The 17132-nt window shown below is 40.8% G+C and overlaps 2 long non-coding RNA genes across 2 annotated transcripts in view; both read right to left on the bottom strand.

The window, feature by feature from the left end:
* Window positions 1–5291: 5291 nt before the first annotated feature.
* On the bottom strand, window positions 5292–7919 carry LOC116076365. The gene is made up of 2 exons (XR_004112920.1): window positions 7870–7919; window positions 5292–5392 (listed from the first exon to the last, which is right to left on the bottom strand). It is a non-coding gene; the product is annotated as an uncharacterized LOC116076365 (long non-coding RNA).
* Window positions 7920–7974: 55 nt separating this feature from the next.
* Window positions 7975–17132, bottom strand: part of LOC116076364 — a 16314-nt gene continuing 7156 nt past the window's right edge. The window contains exons 2-3 of the long non-coding RNA XR_004112919.1: window positions 11193–11384; window positions 7975–8021 (exon numbers count right to left, since the gene is read on the bottom strand). This is a non-coding gene — a long non-coding RNA (uncharacterized LOC116076364). The remainder of the gene's footprint in view (window positions 8022–11192; window positions 11385–17132) is intronic.

Genomic DNA, 17132 nt, shown 5'->3' with positions numbered 1-17132 from the left:
TGTAGCTGGTTGTCATTTATTTAATGGCTAATTTTCATATATAAGAAATACATTGCTCATTTATCTTGCTCAGTATGGATGGCTGCATTAAAGATGATTTTTCTTTTTCCATCCTTCTAATTCTTATTTTAAAGAACAGTAATAGCCGGGCAGTGATGGGGCACGCCTTTAATCCCAGCACTTGGGAGGCAGAGGCAGGAGGATTTCTGAGTTCGAGGCCAGCCTGGTCTACAGAGTGAGTTCCAGGACAGCCAGGGCTATACAGAGGAACAATGTCTTGAAAAAAAACAACAAAACAAAATAACAAAAACAAAAAACAAAAAGAGAGAGAAGAACAGGAATTTTCTCTTTGTGAGGATAGCAATGGTACCAGTTGTTATGAAAACCCAACAATGATGTGTTTCCACTTTAAGACCTTGAGGACCTTGAGATTTGGTTGAGGAATCTGGGAAAATTTCCACCTCATTTACTAAAACAATACAGAGTTCTGGAGAAGACTTCACAGAATTCTTACAGAGGTTGAGTTAAGCTATGAATAGAGCCATAACAGAACCTGAAAACAGACAGTCATCAAGAGAAATAGTGGCATTTGGAAATTCACATGCTAAATCTAGGAGACCAATCAGACCACTGAAAGCACATGGAATCCCTATAGATGAATGGTCAAGGAAAACAACTGATATTGGTTCTCAAGAATACAATGACAATATCATAGTACAAATCATAGCTTGAAATACCAGGAATCAAGATTCCCTTAGGTATCCATTGGAGCCAAGTTGTCTCTACTCTCATTGAGGTCAAGTTACATTGGCATGGTTCTTTCTGAAACCCATAAACTTTCCTCAGATGCGGTTTCCTGTGCTGACCTGGGAGAGTCAGCAGTGCAGTGGCGGGAACCGCAGCCTGGTGACCCTGTACCTTAAAGGTCTCCCACTATTCAGCCAATTCTGCTCACCTGTGAATGAGAACTAAGAGCCCTGGGTGATGAAGACAGAGGAGACTGTAACAAAGGATCCAGTATAACTTAAGAAACAGTACTCTTAGAAGTGAGGAGAATACAATATCAGTCCTAACACCGGCACTAACTGGGACCAGCAGGATCCAGGCATGTAGGAACTCTGCCAATCTAATGGCATGGGTTCCTTCCGGTCTGTCTGGGCTGGTGCCCTGAGCAAACCTTAGGTGCAAACTCTGCAGCAGTTCCATAATATCCAGAGGAAGCTCTACTCCCAGGCACTCTAAGATGTCCAGGATCACAGAATCACAGAAACAGCTTGACTCTGAGGAGTTCTAACATAACCAGGATCACAAGAAGGGCACCCCCAGTCAGATTTAGCAAGGGCAGGTAGCACTAGAGTTAAGCAGATGGGGGGAGGCAAGCATAAGAAAATAAACAACAGAAACCAAGGTCACTTGCCATCATCAGAACCCAATTCTCCTACCATAGCAAGTCCTGGACACACCATTACACCGGAAAAACAAAATTCAGATCTAAAAATCACTTATCATGATGATGATACAAGACTTTAAGAAGGACATAAATAACTACCTCAAAGAAATACAGGAGAACACAGGTAAACAGCTAGAAGCCCTTATAGAGGAAACACAAAAATCCCTTAAAAAACTACAAGAAAACACAGTCAAACAGGTGAAGAAAATGAACAAAACTATCCAAGATCTAAAAATGGAAATAGAAACAATAAAGAAACCACAAAGGGAGACAACCTTGGAGTTAGAAAACCTAGGAAAGAGATCAGGAGTCATAGATGCAAGCATCACCAACAGAATACAAGAGATAGAAGAGAGACTCTCAGGGGTAGAAGATACAATAGAAAAAATTGACACAACAGTCAAAGAAAATGCAAAAAGCAAAAATCTCCTAACCCAATACATCCAGGAAATCCAGGTCACAATGAGAAGACCAAGCCTAAAGATAATAGGTATAGAAGAGAGTGAAGACTCCCAATGTAATGGGCCAGTAAATATCTTCAACAAAATTATAGAAGAAAACTTCCCTAACCTAAAGAAAAATGCCCATGAACATACAAGAAGCCTACAGAACTCCAAATAGACTGGACCAGAAAAGAATTTCCTTCTGTCACACAATAACCAAAATACCAAATTCACTAAACAAAGAAAGAATTTTAAAAGCAGTAAGGGAAAAAGTTCAGGGTATGAGCCCTTCCCCAAGCCTGGTGCAAACTGATTCAGACCTTGCTTTGCCACAGCTGGCTAGTCCACCTAGGTGGAGCCTTCCTACCTAGGTGAAGTCTATTGTACTGTCACATCTGCAGCTTCCTACAAGGAGTTGAGCCTGTCTGCCTGATGAGTCCCTGACAACCAACAAGACTCTGATGAGGGGACTAGATCCTGTCATTGAGGTGGATGGATCCCCTCCCTTTATATACTTAGAATCCTAAGTAAACATTGGGCCTTGATCTGAAACTTGTCTTCGTCTCATTTTTTTCTTCTCTCACATTCCGCCCATGTAGGCCCAAGCTTCCTCTCAGGAACCCAGTTCATGTAGCTGGTGACGGCTTCAAAGTAACATATAAAGGCAGGCCTATCATAATTACACCAGACTTCTCACCAGAGACTATGAAAGCTAGAAGATCCTGGGCAGATGTAATACAGATCATAAGAGAACACAAATGCCAGCCCAGGCTACTATACCCAGCAAAACTCTCAATTACCATCGATGGAGAAAACAAGATATTCCATGACAAAACAAAATTAACACAATATCCTTCCACAAACCCAGCCCTACAAAAAGTAATAGATGGAAAACACCAACATAAGGAGCAAAACTATACCCTAGAAGAAGCAATAAAGTAATCTTTCAACAAATCCACACAAACCTAATTCCACCTCTAACAACAAGAATAACAGGAAGTAACAATTGCTTTCTCTTAATATCTCTTAATATTAAAATTAATATTACCAATATATCCTAATCGATTGAAATTCAAAAGGATGAGAATTTATTTGTTGGCTATCATCCAGTGACCCCAACCAGTGGGGGTATTCAACAGGATCCTAGGGCAGGGGAGAGAGTGAAAGAGGCAAAAGGCACAAAGAATGAGAGCAAGACAGCTATCTGATCAAGTTCCGAAAAAACTTTACTCAGGGGTGGCAATATAAGCATAAGCAAAAGGAAGCTTCAAGGGATGGGGAAAGAGCCCAGGGGCTTCCAGAAGGCCAGGAGGCAATCTTCAGTTCCTGGAACCAGCTGTCACAGTGTCCTCTCCTCCCACTAATGTTTTCTCTGTTTAACCACAAATATTCTTTCAAGGCTTATTTATGTAAGCTAGTAATTTTCCACAAGGCCATGGTTGGAGTCACGACTCCTGACATCTCTCCCTTTTTATTATTTTAATTAAGATTCTAAGGAATGGAGGTGATCAATAATTGTCTCATCCTTGGATGAATGGGCATTAACCAGCGGGGTTAGCATTGACCTGATTCCTTCCATGGGTCAGATTACCATCATATCCCACAGTCATGGCTCTTGGTATCTTTTGGGGAGGGGAGGCAGAGCCTTCTTCTAGAAAATCCTTTAAAAACAGATACCAACCTCCTTGCAAACCAGGTTTGTCTCATGGGGAATTCAGAGACAGTTTGGGTGGGACCTTCACCTGCAGTGCTTAGCCTCCCAGCCCACGCTGGTGCCCATATTGGATTCATTTTTTCCAGAACCAGTATGCACAGGTCTGAATCCTATGCAGCTCCTAAAGGAGAATTATCAACCTCAGGTTTGGCAAGGCCTCTATCAGCCAAATCAAGTTTATGATAACGAATTTGCAAGGGTCTTGATGCCATGGAATCAATCTGCTGTTTTATAAAACCAGTAATTTTGTTAAAAATCGAAGGCCCCAAGGTTACTAATAATAAAGTGTTTATTAAAGGTCCAAGGAGGGGCATCAAGAGGGTGAACATGGAGGATTGTGTAACTGTTGGACCCGAGTCTCCACTACGCAGGACTGATTTACGTAAAAACAGCATTCTTCTTTCAGAAATAAACAGGTGCCACTCTTCTCAGCGGTCAGCAAATTAAGTGCCTGTCGATTCTGTAAGGCAACTTGGGTGAGGGAAGTTATCTGTCTCTGTAATGAAGCTAATGATTCAGCAGAGGCTTCCACCACCAATGCAAATTGTTGGGAAAATTTGGCAGTGGTGAGAAGAGAATGTGCTAAAGGCCCTCCGGCCAAACTGGCAGCCACAACAGAGGTTACCAAGGAGGTGCTGGCCACTAAAGGGAGGAAAACAGCTTGCTTCATTCTAATGGGGGAGGGCTATTCCAGCTCAAATAAAGGAGCTAGCAAGGAGTTAGCGGGAGTTAGCAAGGTCAACGGAGGAACTAGGGTCACAGGAAGACACAGCAATTTGTCTTTGTTTTTGGAAAGATTTGTAGTAATGGTGCCATTACACCAAAAAAAAAAAAAAGAACCCTTCAGGGGCAATCACATCCTGACTAGGCAATCTAGTTTGATTGTACAAATTGTCATTGGGACTGGTATGGCAGAATTTAAATTGTTCAGGGATCAAAAACAAGGATACTTCAAAAATTGGGGAAAAGGTCTTAGGACTGGCATCAGACATATTCAAAGGGATGGGATAAGGGAAAGCTGTCAAAGGAGGGCATCCTAATGCAGCACAAAGGAAACAGGCTGAGACGTTTCCTAATCCAGTAATATTGGCAAGTATCAGGCCCTCTCTTAAGAGAGATAGCCAGGAAAAAAGGGTGATGTGTGGACAATGTGGAGAGCTGTGTGTTCAGCTCTTTTTCTTTATTTTGTATTTCAGTATGGAGTGTTATTTGAACTTGAACGATGGAACACGAAACATAAATTCAGCTGCTGAGCCAGGATGAATTCTGTGTCATATACATAGCTCCTTTCACAGGCAAGGTCCATCTGGAATCCTCAGGATCCCATGTGACCCATGTATAGCCTGTGACCATATGAAAAAAACTTATGGCTATTATAAGGCTGCTGAAGAATAACCTCAGAACCTCTTAGGGCTTTGACAGTATGGATATTGCAGGAGCAATAGGGGTAGCCCACATTTTCTTCAATCCATCTATTTATACAGTCAGAAAAGGACTGATCATACAAAAAGCATAAAGCAGGGGCAGCTTTTCTAGGTTGAGCCTTGAAATCTGTAAAATTTAAAAGTATGGGATTTTGTGATCCCTATGATGGACAGTCACCCATGGTTAAAATGTGGCCATGATTTTTTGTCTTGGCATAATTGGTATAATTCTCTGTCATATAAAAGTGCCAGACAAATGGTGAGGTGATCTCTCTATTACCAGTATTTATCACAGATACCCATTGGCACAGGAGAATCATCCACAGGAGGGTCCCTTGTTTTCCAACTACCTTCATTTTTCCTGAAAGAAAAGGAGAAACTGAAATTCACAGAGAACAGATGGTTCCCTGGATTCTTTTTCATTATCAATTGATCTTATCAATCATTCTGGTAGCCATCTGGCAGCTCCTGCCCTGGTATCATAAACACAGGCTGGGCCTCTACCCCATATAAGGATTGGGTCAGGGCTATTCCACCTGAATGTGAGAGGATCTTTCCAAAAGACTTTAGCATAATTATTTGCCATTTCAGGGTGCCAAAGGCGATCCTGGAGGACTTGCCATGGGCATCCAAATTCAGAAAATTAAGGACAAACAGAGCATGATAGAGGAGATTCTTGGAGGTATCTCCTCTATGGGTATAACTGCCTCCTCTTTAGTTTGTGTAGGGTATTTTTGATGGTCTGATGGGCATGGTCAACAGTGCCCTGTCCCTGAGGATTGTAAGGGAAGCCTATAATATGTTTGATCTGTAGCTGGCAGCAGAATTCTTGAAATTAATTTCTAGTATATCCTGGGCCATTATCAGTTTTGATAATTTTAGGCATTCCCATAATGGAGAAGCAAGTCAAGACAAGGGCAATGACATTTTTAGAGGCTTCCCCAGTATGTAAGGAAGCAAAGATAAATCCACTAGAGGTATCTATGGTAACATGAAAGTATTTGATTTTACCAAATTCTGAGATGTGTGTAATATCCATCTGCCACATCTCATTTGGAACCAATTCTCTGGGGTTAATGCCCAGGTGTGGAGTAGGCAGAAGTGTCACACAAGCAAGACACTATTTAACAATCTAGCAAGCCTGTTCTTGAGTGATTTTAAAAAGTAGGCAGAGGGTCTGAGCAGTTAAATGATGTAGGGCGTGGCCCTTTTTTGCTTGTTCCACAGAACCTACTAATATGGGAAAAGTCAAATGAGTGGTAGCATCTGCACAGGAATCTCCTTTAGAAAAGGGGCCGGTCAAATCAGAATGGGCACACAAATTTCCAATGAAAAGGGGTAGCACCTGGCAGCAATCAATTCTTGAAGTTGAGCAAATAGAGGGGCAGCATTTGTGGAAGGCTTAATAAATGGTACCGTTTCAAGAACAGGGGCAGAATGAGCAATATAAGCACTATCAGTATACAAATTGAAAGGGCGATCCATCAACAACCGAAACACTTCAATAAAAACAAAAAGCTCAACAAGTTGGGCTGACTTAAAGGGGGAGAGGAGAGAGGTGTCCTGTCCATCAACCACATAGTCTGCCAAGCCATTAGAGGACCCATCAGTAAGCACCAGTCATTGGGTATAGGATGAGAAGAGGTAAGTTTAGGAAAAATAAAATGGTGGAGTTTAACAAATTGAAGCAATTTATCACCAGGGCAATGGTTATCAATTTCTCCTAAAAAGGAGGAACGAACTATGGGCCGCTCATCATTATTTTTCATAAGCCAATTTAATTGGTCTTTGGAGTAAGGTACAATCACCTTGTCAAGGTCCTTGCCAAAAAAACTGGTGACTATCCTAAAACAATGAGTTTCACTACCAAGGAAGTATAGGGGAGTGAGTATCCTGGTGGAAGATGCTGAAAGTTGGACCCAGAGAAGTGGTCCACGCTGCCACGACACTCCAGTGGGTGTTTGAGAGGTGTCACAAATGACAAACAGAAGTGGAGATTGGTAGGAAACAAAGGAAACTCCCTGCTCCTGGATGGCTCTCTCCACTCGCTGAAGGGTTTGTCTAGCTGAAGGGGTTAAAAAACAGGGAGAGGAAGGATCAGGATCTCCTTTAAGGACATCAAAAAGAGGTTTAATAGCTGAGCTGTGGTGGTGCATGCCTTTAATCCCAGCACTCGGGAGGCAGAGGCAGGCGGATTTTATGTCTCCGGGCAATTTTTGGGAATCATTGAGCATTTTCAAATGTCCTATCTGGAGCTGAAACTTTTGAGTGGCAATTTTTTGGTGACAAAGCTCAAAACCCAGGTAAAAATAGGGATCTTGTAGCTGAATTTTATCAGGGGCGATCTGGAGTCCCTTGTCTGACAGTTTCTGAGACAGTTCTTGGCAGCAATAAAGCAATTGGGTACCACCAAGCCAGCCAAAATAATATCATCCATAAATGAGACAAATGAAGGGCCATAACTCACGAAAAGGATCAACCACCTGGGCTACAAATTTCTGACACAGTGTAAGACTGTTAGCCATTCCCTCAGGCAGAACCTTCCACTGAAAGTGAGGAATGGGCCCTTTAAAATTGGTGATAGGCAGACTAAAGTCTTTTGCCTTTAGTGCTTTCATTGTCTATCCTCAGGGTGCTCTGTATAAAAGCAATCCTTAAGGTCTATTATTATCTTAAAATAACCAACAGGGCTGGCCACAAGAGTGAGAAACTGTGGAGAGCTGCGGTGCGCCACACCCCAAAGATGGCGCTGGCCTCCGCGCCCTCCCCCCCACCCCCCACACTCTCCCACTCCCAACAGCCTGATGGCGAGCGCTGTCGAAGTAAACAACTCCTTACTTGGTTATGGGCTGAGTCAACTGGCTTGCTTCCGCTGTGTGGGCCTGTAAGATAGCACCACGTGGCTTTACTTGGGTGGCTGACCATACAGTATTTAACCTGTGGGTTGGCTTTCCTCGTGGTCAGAAGATTCTTCAAGGTTCCTGATTAAACTGCATGAGAAGAGCCCGAGTGTATGTTGAGTCATTCTTGCTGGTCGAGGGTGGTCGCAACAGGAAACCCATAGTGACCATAGTTTTACTGATGGCTCTCATATCTTTCCACAGTCACCATTTACCAGATTTTTTTCTTAATGACAAAGATAGGCGTGTTCCAGGGAGAGGTGGTGGGCTCAATGTGGCTGGCCGGCAGCGAGTTGTTTCTGTACTAATACTGTTGCTGCAACTGATTTTTCAGAAGTTAGTGGCCATTGATCAACCTACACAGCTTCATTGGTTTTCCATGTAATTTTATCGGCATGGGGTACAGAATGTCCATGACCACTAGGGTAAATTTTTAGCCCCAATTCATAAGCAATCAAATTTTTCAATCACAGGGACGGGCTCCTTCATCCCTTATGAATACTTTCCTAATCCTTGGCCGGGTCGAAAACCCTATTTTAACATTTGATGGGAAAGAACCTCATTTGGACTGCACATAGTAAGATTTAGTTGAGCAAGTATGTCTTGGCCAAAATGTAGGGTTGAACAATGCCAGAATTGCCCCTTCATCGGTCCATGTGAGGATCTTACAACTTCATCGAGGGTTTGAGTTCTGTCAATACCTTTTAAATGAGTCAAGGATGGTGTGAGGGGCCAAGAAGGGGGCCAATCTTTATCTGATATTACTGAGGCATCAGCTCCAGTGTCCATCAATCCCTCGAATCTTTTTCCTTCCAATTTTAATTTGAGTAGGGGTCTATCTTGAGTAATCTGCTGGATCCAATAAATATCTGATGAGCTAAGTCCACCAGAGCCCCTAGACTCCAGGATGAACTTTTGATTGGAACAGTTAAAGAGGATGAGAAGCAGCTGAGCAATTCTCTGTCCCACTTTTATAGTCAGGTGGCCAGACGTGGGAAAACCCAGAATCTTTATCTCACATGTATAATCATTATCAATAACAACGGGGAAGATATTCAGGCCCTTGAGCCTCAAACTGGCACATCCAAGGAGGAGCCCAAAAGTGTTAGGGGCAAAGGGCCAAGGACTCTAGTGGGTAACATTTGCATTCCCATCTCAGGGGTCAATATTGTATTGGTGGAGGAACAGACGTCCAATCCTGCCCTTTCTGCACTTGCTCTGTAGAGGGAGGCAATAGAGGAGCTGGAGGGCACAGTGTCTGAGGGACAAACCTGACAGCCCCAGGGTTTGGTCTCTGGTTTGGGTCCAGAGGTTGGCCCCTCTGTAAGTTTCCCTGTTTCGAAGACAGAGAGTTTCCTTGTGAATAGGTTTTTGAACGGCACTCAGAAGCCCAGTACCTTCCTGGTTTACAGCAGGGCATGAGTTAGGTGGAGCACACATGGCTTTTGGTACTGTGCAGTCTCTGGAAAAATGACCTGGCTGTTTGCAGTTAAAGCAGGTCCTAGGTTGGCTATCCTAAGTAAAATCTTTAAAACTGGCACCAATGCCGAGTCCCATATCATGGGTAGAACCAATGCCTGCACACAATTTAATATAATCAGAAAATTCAGCGCCACAATGGGGGGTGGGGGGCATATGACAGCCTGGCAGACAGAGTTAGTGTTTTCAAATGTGAGATGCCTTAGAAAAAGGCTTTCAGTTTCATCTTGGCCAATGAGCCTCTCAGCAGCATAGGTAAGATGAGAAATTAAACTGCTGTACAGTTCATCAGGACCCTGACAAATCTTAGCAATAGAAGTAGTGGCCGAGTCCTTAGGGGGGAGCCGCTTCCAAGCCTTAAGGGCTGCATTCTGGATCTGGGCCAGGAGGCCAGGAGGGAACTGAGCCTGCCTCTCATTAGTATCGCAGGGATTCCATCCCAAGAGTTTGTCCATGGTCCATTTTTTTTTTTTTTTGAAGTTTTACTCTCAGAATAGAGGAGTGTAGTCTCTCGGCAATTTTCAACGAAGTCAGTCTTCCAAAGAACATAATCACCCCCCCCACACACACACACACCCATAAGGTGGCACAGACCATAGAAAATCAGTCATTAGGAGTAAGCCAGGGATCACTGAGGCTTTCAATTAGAGACAGCGTAAAAGGAGCCATGGAACCGTAATTTGTCACTACCACTTTAAGGTCTTTAACATGTTTAAAACCCAAGCTGCAGTACCTCTGATCTTTTCTTCCTTCTCTCTCAGCCTCCGAATCGCCCGAGGCCTCATTTTCATTATCTGAGGTCTCATTCTCTGATTGTGCCATCCCTCCATTTTCCTCCTCCTCCTCAGAAAGGCCCTCCTCACCCAATAGGACAGACTTTTTATTGGTAGTATCAGGAAGTTCTTGGGTTTTACTTCTTGTAACAGGAAAGGCCAAGACAGGCTTCATCGTTTTTGGTTTCAATTTACTTTTAGGGGTGACCGGGAGATCAAAGGAAGGCAAGGAGAGGGAGCTTAATTCTAAATTGAGGTCTCTTAATTCTTTTATGAGTTGGAGACATTCCCTTTTCTCTTGTAACAGTTTTCTAAGGGAGGCTGTTTTATGGGAAAGCTGAGCTTTGGCCTTGGTGGTATAATCATCGATTGAATCAAGGACCAGGGCACACAATGGGGGAAGAGGCAGCCAATCAGGATTGCGATATCTGGCTGCCTCTTCTTCTAAGGAAGACTCATCTTTAGGGGAGAGTGTATCAGTGGGCCTATCCCTCTCTAGGATCTTTAAGGCTGTAAGGGAGGGATACATTTTGATAGGGGCTACTCGGGCAGAAGAGATGGCAGCTACAAGCTCTGTGGAAGCTCCATCAGCCATTGCGGTCACAGGAGTTTCCAGCTTGGGCATAGGGATGGAGATGGAGTTCTAGATATATGTTGTAGGACTTTCTCTCCCTCTTTAACTACTTCTTGAATATCTGACCAATGTTTATAAACTTTCAAAGTTTCATTAACAAGATTCCAATAAGAAAAGGCTTGCACAGGAACCTTCTCAGGACCAAAAGTCTTATAAAAGCCTTTTTAAAAATCCCTGACTCTAGCTCATCTTTTCTCATCTATTGTTCCCTCAAGGGGAAACCAAGGACACATGTCCCCAATAAAGTAAAAAAAAAAAAATTAAGATCCTTTTTCTTAACCTGTATTCCTCATGTCTTGAGGAATTCATTGAGACCCCTTAAAAACAATTCCTGTTTACTTAATGCTTGTCCCATAGCCTACCCACTCTTTTTACCTTTCTCAGATCAGTTTCACAGGCAGGTGACCCTGTGGCGATCTCTGCGTGAATCTTCACTCACTTCCTGATGAAGCAGCAATCCTGGGAGGCAGACATCCTTTCGAAGAGTCATGTTCTCTCAGACCCCAGACCCAAAGGCCACATTGGGCACCATTTGCCCCTGGCCTGTGGGGGGTATTCAACAGGGTCCTAGGGCAGGGGAGAGAGAATAAAAGAGACAAGAGACTTGAAGAATGAGAGCAAGACAGCTGTCTGATCAAGCTCTGAAAAACTTTACTCAGAGGTGGCTATATAAGCATAAACAAAAGGAAGGGAGGGGTGAAGAGCCCAGGGGCTTCCAGAAGGCCAGGAGGCAATCTTCAATTCCTGGAACCAGCAGTCACAATGTCCTCTCTGTCCACTAATGTTTTCTCTGTTTAACCACAAAAATTCCTTCAGAGCTTATTTATATAAGCCAGTAATTTTCCACAAGGCCATGGCTGAGGCCATGGATCCCAGCAATCCGGTGGTCTCTCTACTTTGGTAATTGGAGAAATAGGTCCTATATTGTACAATCCATATACACTTTCTGCTTGTTTGTACCTGACAGTGTCTTGCTGTGTACCACATAATTGCCTTGAAATCATGCTTCTCCTAATTCAGCCTCTCTATTTGTAGGATTGTTTATTTGATATTTTTACACTATACTATCATTTTCAGAACAGCTTACATATTTCAAAATTATTTATACAGCCAAAAGAAACATAGACAATGAACATGGAAGGTGGCTTGTAAGAGAACAACAAAGAGTGAGACTGAATGTTTTCCTTGATATTTATGAAACTATTGTATCAATTTTAAAGAAGAGAACTTTATAAGTTACTCTTTCTGTGAGATGAATGCTTTTCAAAATCATCACAACCAATGAACCAGATTCTTACCCTCATCTGTGCCACCCTGCAAGCAGAACCATTGTTCACTTAAACAGTTGGTGACTGGTAAAGTTGGTGAATGGTAAAGGCACTGTGCCACATAGCTTATCAGTTAACACCATGATTTTACTTTACAGAGTCCTGGCATGCTCTGGGAAGTTATCTCAGAATGACCCAGGCTTACTAAGTATAGTTCAGAGGTTCTTTTTGTAACTAGCAATGCTTTTACAGCACCAAAGTTATAAAAACTGTTTTAAGTAAAAATCAACTTGAGAAGGAAACAAAGATAAACAACAAAATTGCCCTTGGAATCTTTGGGTGTAACTCAGGTGGTATGCACGGAGAAGTATTTACATTTGAGTTAATGCAAAAGCACAGAGAGGCCTCAGTAAGGCCTGAGAGACATTCCTTTTGTTTTACAAACCAGGCCTAGGGAAGTCTTCCAGGCTTTGCCTCTCCCTTGCCTTCAGGGAAATGTTTTTAAGACAAAAACTGCATTATCTCAGTTCTATCCAGGTGTGGTTCAAAGTAATTTTAAACTTGAGACTTATAGAGAGTCAATGAGGTCATGGAGTAGAGTTATTGTGTATTTAGGAGGTTGTTTTTCCCACTAAATCCTAGTAATTTTAAAGACTTTATTTCTAGTGAATTTGTAATCATTAGAAAATGTTGCCCTTGAAAATGGCTAAAAGCCTTATATTATGTATATTTTTTTTGTCTCTGCTTCAGTACAAGATAAGACTTTGAATTTCTCAGAATTTGTATATTGATATATGGCTACATACATGTATCAGAGCTTTGAATTGCTTATGATATTTAGACATTTTTAAGAATATAATTTTGATTTCAAAATTAAAAGTAAAATATACATTTGTGACTATTAATTCCTTCTCAGGCTTTCAAGTTACAATTACCTTAACATAAAAACAACAAAATATTAATTGGATATTTCTGTATCTATATTATATTTCTATTTTTAATGTTCCTAATCAGATTAAAACAGAATATGGAACTGACTATTATAGTCAAGCATTTAGACATTTTGTCAACAATTTAATGTTACCCATATTACTGTAATAATTTATAATTCTCAGAGACAATAATTTACTCAATGTGCACTTCACACTTTGAAATTTTGATTTTTTAATATTAAAAGGAGGGGGAATATGCACTCTACTCCAAAGTTACCTCTAAAAGCATATCTCATTTTTACTTGTTTTGAAAAGCATATTTTGCTTTTTGCTTCTTTTAAAAAGCATATTTCATTTTTTAATTGTTTTGAAAGGCATATTTCATTTTTTGCCTGTTTTAAGGCATACCTTGTTTTTTGCTTGTATTTTAAAAAATTTATATATATATATATTCTTCTGCAGTCTGATGCTAAAGTTCAGTCTGCTATGGATCGCCATTGGCATCCACACATTTCCAAATTTTATGCCATGATAAAGTGGCATGTCACTCCACTTACTAACACATATGATCTTAACCCCACTTTAATCTGGAGGAGAGGCTCCATTTTTGTTGGAACACAATAGCTGCCTGAAACATCGATTTGTCAAGTGGATACAGATTCAAAATATTTTTAATAAACATGTTTTTATACCAAAAATATTGGCTAAACATTTTATTAGCCAACAAAGTTTACTTGGCTGAAATAGCCTCCACCTATTTCTAAAAGTTAACAGCGGCTTCCCTCTACACCTAAAGGCCAAGCCTCAGGCACTTTAGTTGCAAATTAGCAAAGTGTGGGAGACATCCTCAAGATGTTACTTTTAAACTTTTGAGTTTTTATCTCAAGCTTGCTCTTCCAAAATTAAAAGAACAATTGAAACTCATCTGCTCACACACGGAGCTCAGGCCTGGATACTTCTGCAGTTTTTACATGCTAAAAGGCTAGCGAAATGGCGAAGTTGCTAGACTGAACATACTAATCTGCATTTGAATTAAACCCTGTTCTCTAGGTTTCCTGAGTTAGAACTGGTAATTTGCAACTGAGTCAGGAGGCTACACCCATCCCCAGCACAATGGCAGCTCTTCGAGAACTTCAGAAAAGGCTGTTTTCAGAGAAACTGTGGCAACTGATGGACTTTGTAGGCGATAAAGGCATGTCTTGGCATTGGGTGCACGGGAAGAAGGTGCATTTTGAAAACCTGTGTTTTACAGGCTAGGTCTCTGGCAATAATCAACCTAAGACAGAGGCACATGTCATGTGGCTGTGTTTTTATTTATGAAAACACAAAATGAGCCCTGTATATAGGATTCAAACTAGATGTATGTGTTCTCCAAGATGGGTAAGATGCCTGCCAGTAGATATATTTCTACAGGTTTGATTCATCAAAGCACCATGAAAATTCCCGTGCAAAACCATGATATATATTTATGCCTTAGTCCTGCCTTTTTCTAAATAAAAAGGGAGAAAATGTTTCCTCCCACACCCAGTGCAGCCTCCAGACTTTGGCGGTTTTTGCCCGAGACGGTCACCTGGGGAATTAAGACAAAAGACCTTCTGCAGACTATCAGCTTATCTCTGAAAGAAGCTGCCCAAGAAGTTCACTCTGAGATACAACTATGCCTGCGACAACACCTACTGCCTGAGGACAGCTGCAGACATTGGAGCGGCAGGTGACCTTCACCCCTGACTCCCTCCAGACTCCTTCCTGACTCCTCCCACAATGTTTATGTTATGCAAATATCATTGTAACCTAGAGATCCAGTTTTGCTTTCTCATGTACATATGAATGCTGAACCCCAAAAGTAAAGTACAAGGGCTTGATTGCGCTATTTCAAAAAAAAAAAAAAAAAAGCAGTGAGGGAAAAAGATCAAATAACGTATAAAGGCAGACCTATCAGACTTCTCACCAGAGACTATGTATGAGAGCTAGAAGATCCTGGGTTGATGTCATACAGACCCTAAGAGAACACAAATGCCAGCACAGGCTACTATACCCAGCAAAACTTTCAGTTACCATTGATGGAGAAACCAAGGTATTCCATAACAAGACCAAATTTACACAATATCTTTCCATAAAAATCCAGCCCTTCAAAGAATAATAAATGGAAAACTCCAACACAAGGAGGGAAACTACATTCTAGAAAAAGCAAGAAAGTAATCTTCCAACAAAACTAAAAGAAGATAGCCATATGAACAGAATTCCAACTCTACCAACAAAAATAACAGGAAGCAACAATTACTTTTCCTTAATATCTATTAATATCAATGGATTCAATTCCCCAGTAAAAAGACATAGACTATCAGACTGGGTACATAAACAGGACCAAACATTTTGCTGCATACAGGAAACCCACCTGAGTGACAAAGACAGACACTACCTCAGAATAAAACACTGGAAAACAATTCTCCAGGCAAATACTCCCAAGAAACAAGCTGGAGTAGCCATTCTAATATCAAATAAAACTGACTTTCAACCTAAAGTGATCAAAAACATAAGTAGGGATACTCATCAAGTTAAGATATACCAATTCTGAACCTCTAAGTTCCACACACATTGCACCACACACAATAATAGTGGGAGACTTCAACACCCCACTCACTGCAATGGACAGATCATGGAAACAAACTAAACAAAGACACAGTGAGGCTAACAAAAGTTATGAAACAAATGGATTTAACAGATATCTATAGAATATTTTATCCTAAAACAAAAGGATATACCTTCTTAGCATCTCATGGCACCTTCTCCAAAATTGACCATACAATCATCGGTCACAAAACAGGCCTCTACAGATACAAGAAGATTGAAATAATTCCTTGCATCCTATCAGATCACCACAGACTAAGGTGACTCCTCACTAACAACATAAACAATAGGAAGCCCACATATACATGGAAGCTTAACAATGCTCTACTCAATGATAACTTGTTGAAGGAAGAAATAAAGAAACAAATTAAAGACTTTCTAGAGTTTAATGAAAATGAAGCCACAACATACTCAAACTTATGGGATACAATGAAAGCAGTCCTAGGGAAAAACTCATCTGAAAGCTCTAGAACACAAAGAAGCAAATTCACTCAGAGGAGTTGATGGCAGGAAATAATCAAACTCAGGGCTGAAATCAACCAAATCAAAACAAAAAGAACTATGCAAAGAATCAACCAAACCAGGAGCTGGTTCTTTGAGAAAATCAACAAAATTGATAAGCCCTTAGCCAGACTACCCAGAGGGCACAGAGACAGTATCCAAATTAACAAGATCAGAAATGAAAAGGGAAACATAACAACAGAAACTGAGGAGATCCAAAAAAATCATGAGATCCTACTATAAAAGCGTACACTCAACAAAACCAAAAAACCTGGATGCAATGAACAATGTCTAGACAGATACCAGGTATCAAAGTTAAATGAAGATCAGATAAATGATCTAAACAGGCCCATATCCCCAAAAGAAATAGAAACAGTCTCCTCCCAGAGACCCCGCTTCAATACCTACAATAACTTTTTTGTCATATTCTTTAAAAATTATAAAACATTATAACAATAAAAATGAGTATTATAAAAGTTGTTTGATATAAAACAACAATCAATTTAACAGTCTTATGTAGATGCTTGTCTACAGCAATACTGAAAATACATTTTTCTCAATATAAATTTTAAGTAACTCCAAACATATTAACGAGTTATACAATTTATAATTTAATATGACATTCTGTAGACTAATTTTGATTGATTGATCTTGTTATTGTTCTTAGTTGATGTTTTAAGAAAAATAAATCAGTGTGATTAATGAACTTAATAAACATTGGAAACAAAAACAAGAACAACAAAAGACTGACAATGTCCCAAAACATGTTTCCAGTAAGATGAATTCTGTGCATATAATATCAAGGACATTGCAGGTATACCACACAATCACAAAGGACAAGGAGTTGTAGAACAATTGAATCAAACCCTAAAGTAAACCTTAATAAAAAAAGAAAGAGGAGAAGGAGGAGGAGAAAAAAAGGAGAAGAAGATGAAGGATGATGATGAGGAGGAGGAGGAGGAGGAGAAGAAGAAGAGGAGGAGAAG

This window comes from Mastomys coucha, unplaced genomic scaffold (assembly GCF_008632895.1).
Source record: "Mastomys coucha isolate ucsf_1 unplaced genomic scaffold, UCSF_Mcou_1 pScaffold4, whole genome shotgun sequence".
Lineage (NCBI taxonomy): Eukaryota > Metazoa > Chordata > Mammalia > Rodentia > Muridae > Mastomys > Mastomys coucha.
The sequence above is the reverse complement of the archived record's forward strand: the minus strand, read 5'-3'. Positions and strand labels throughout refer to the sequence as shown.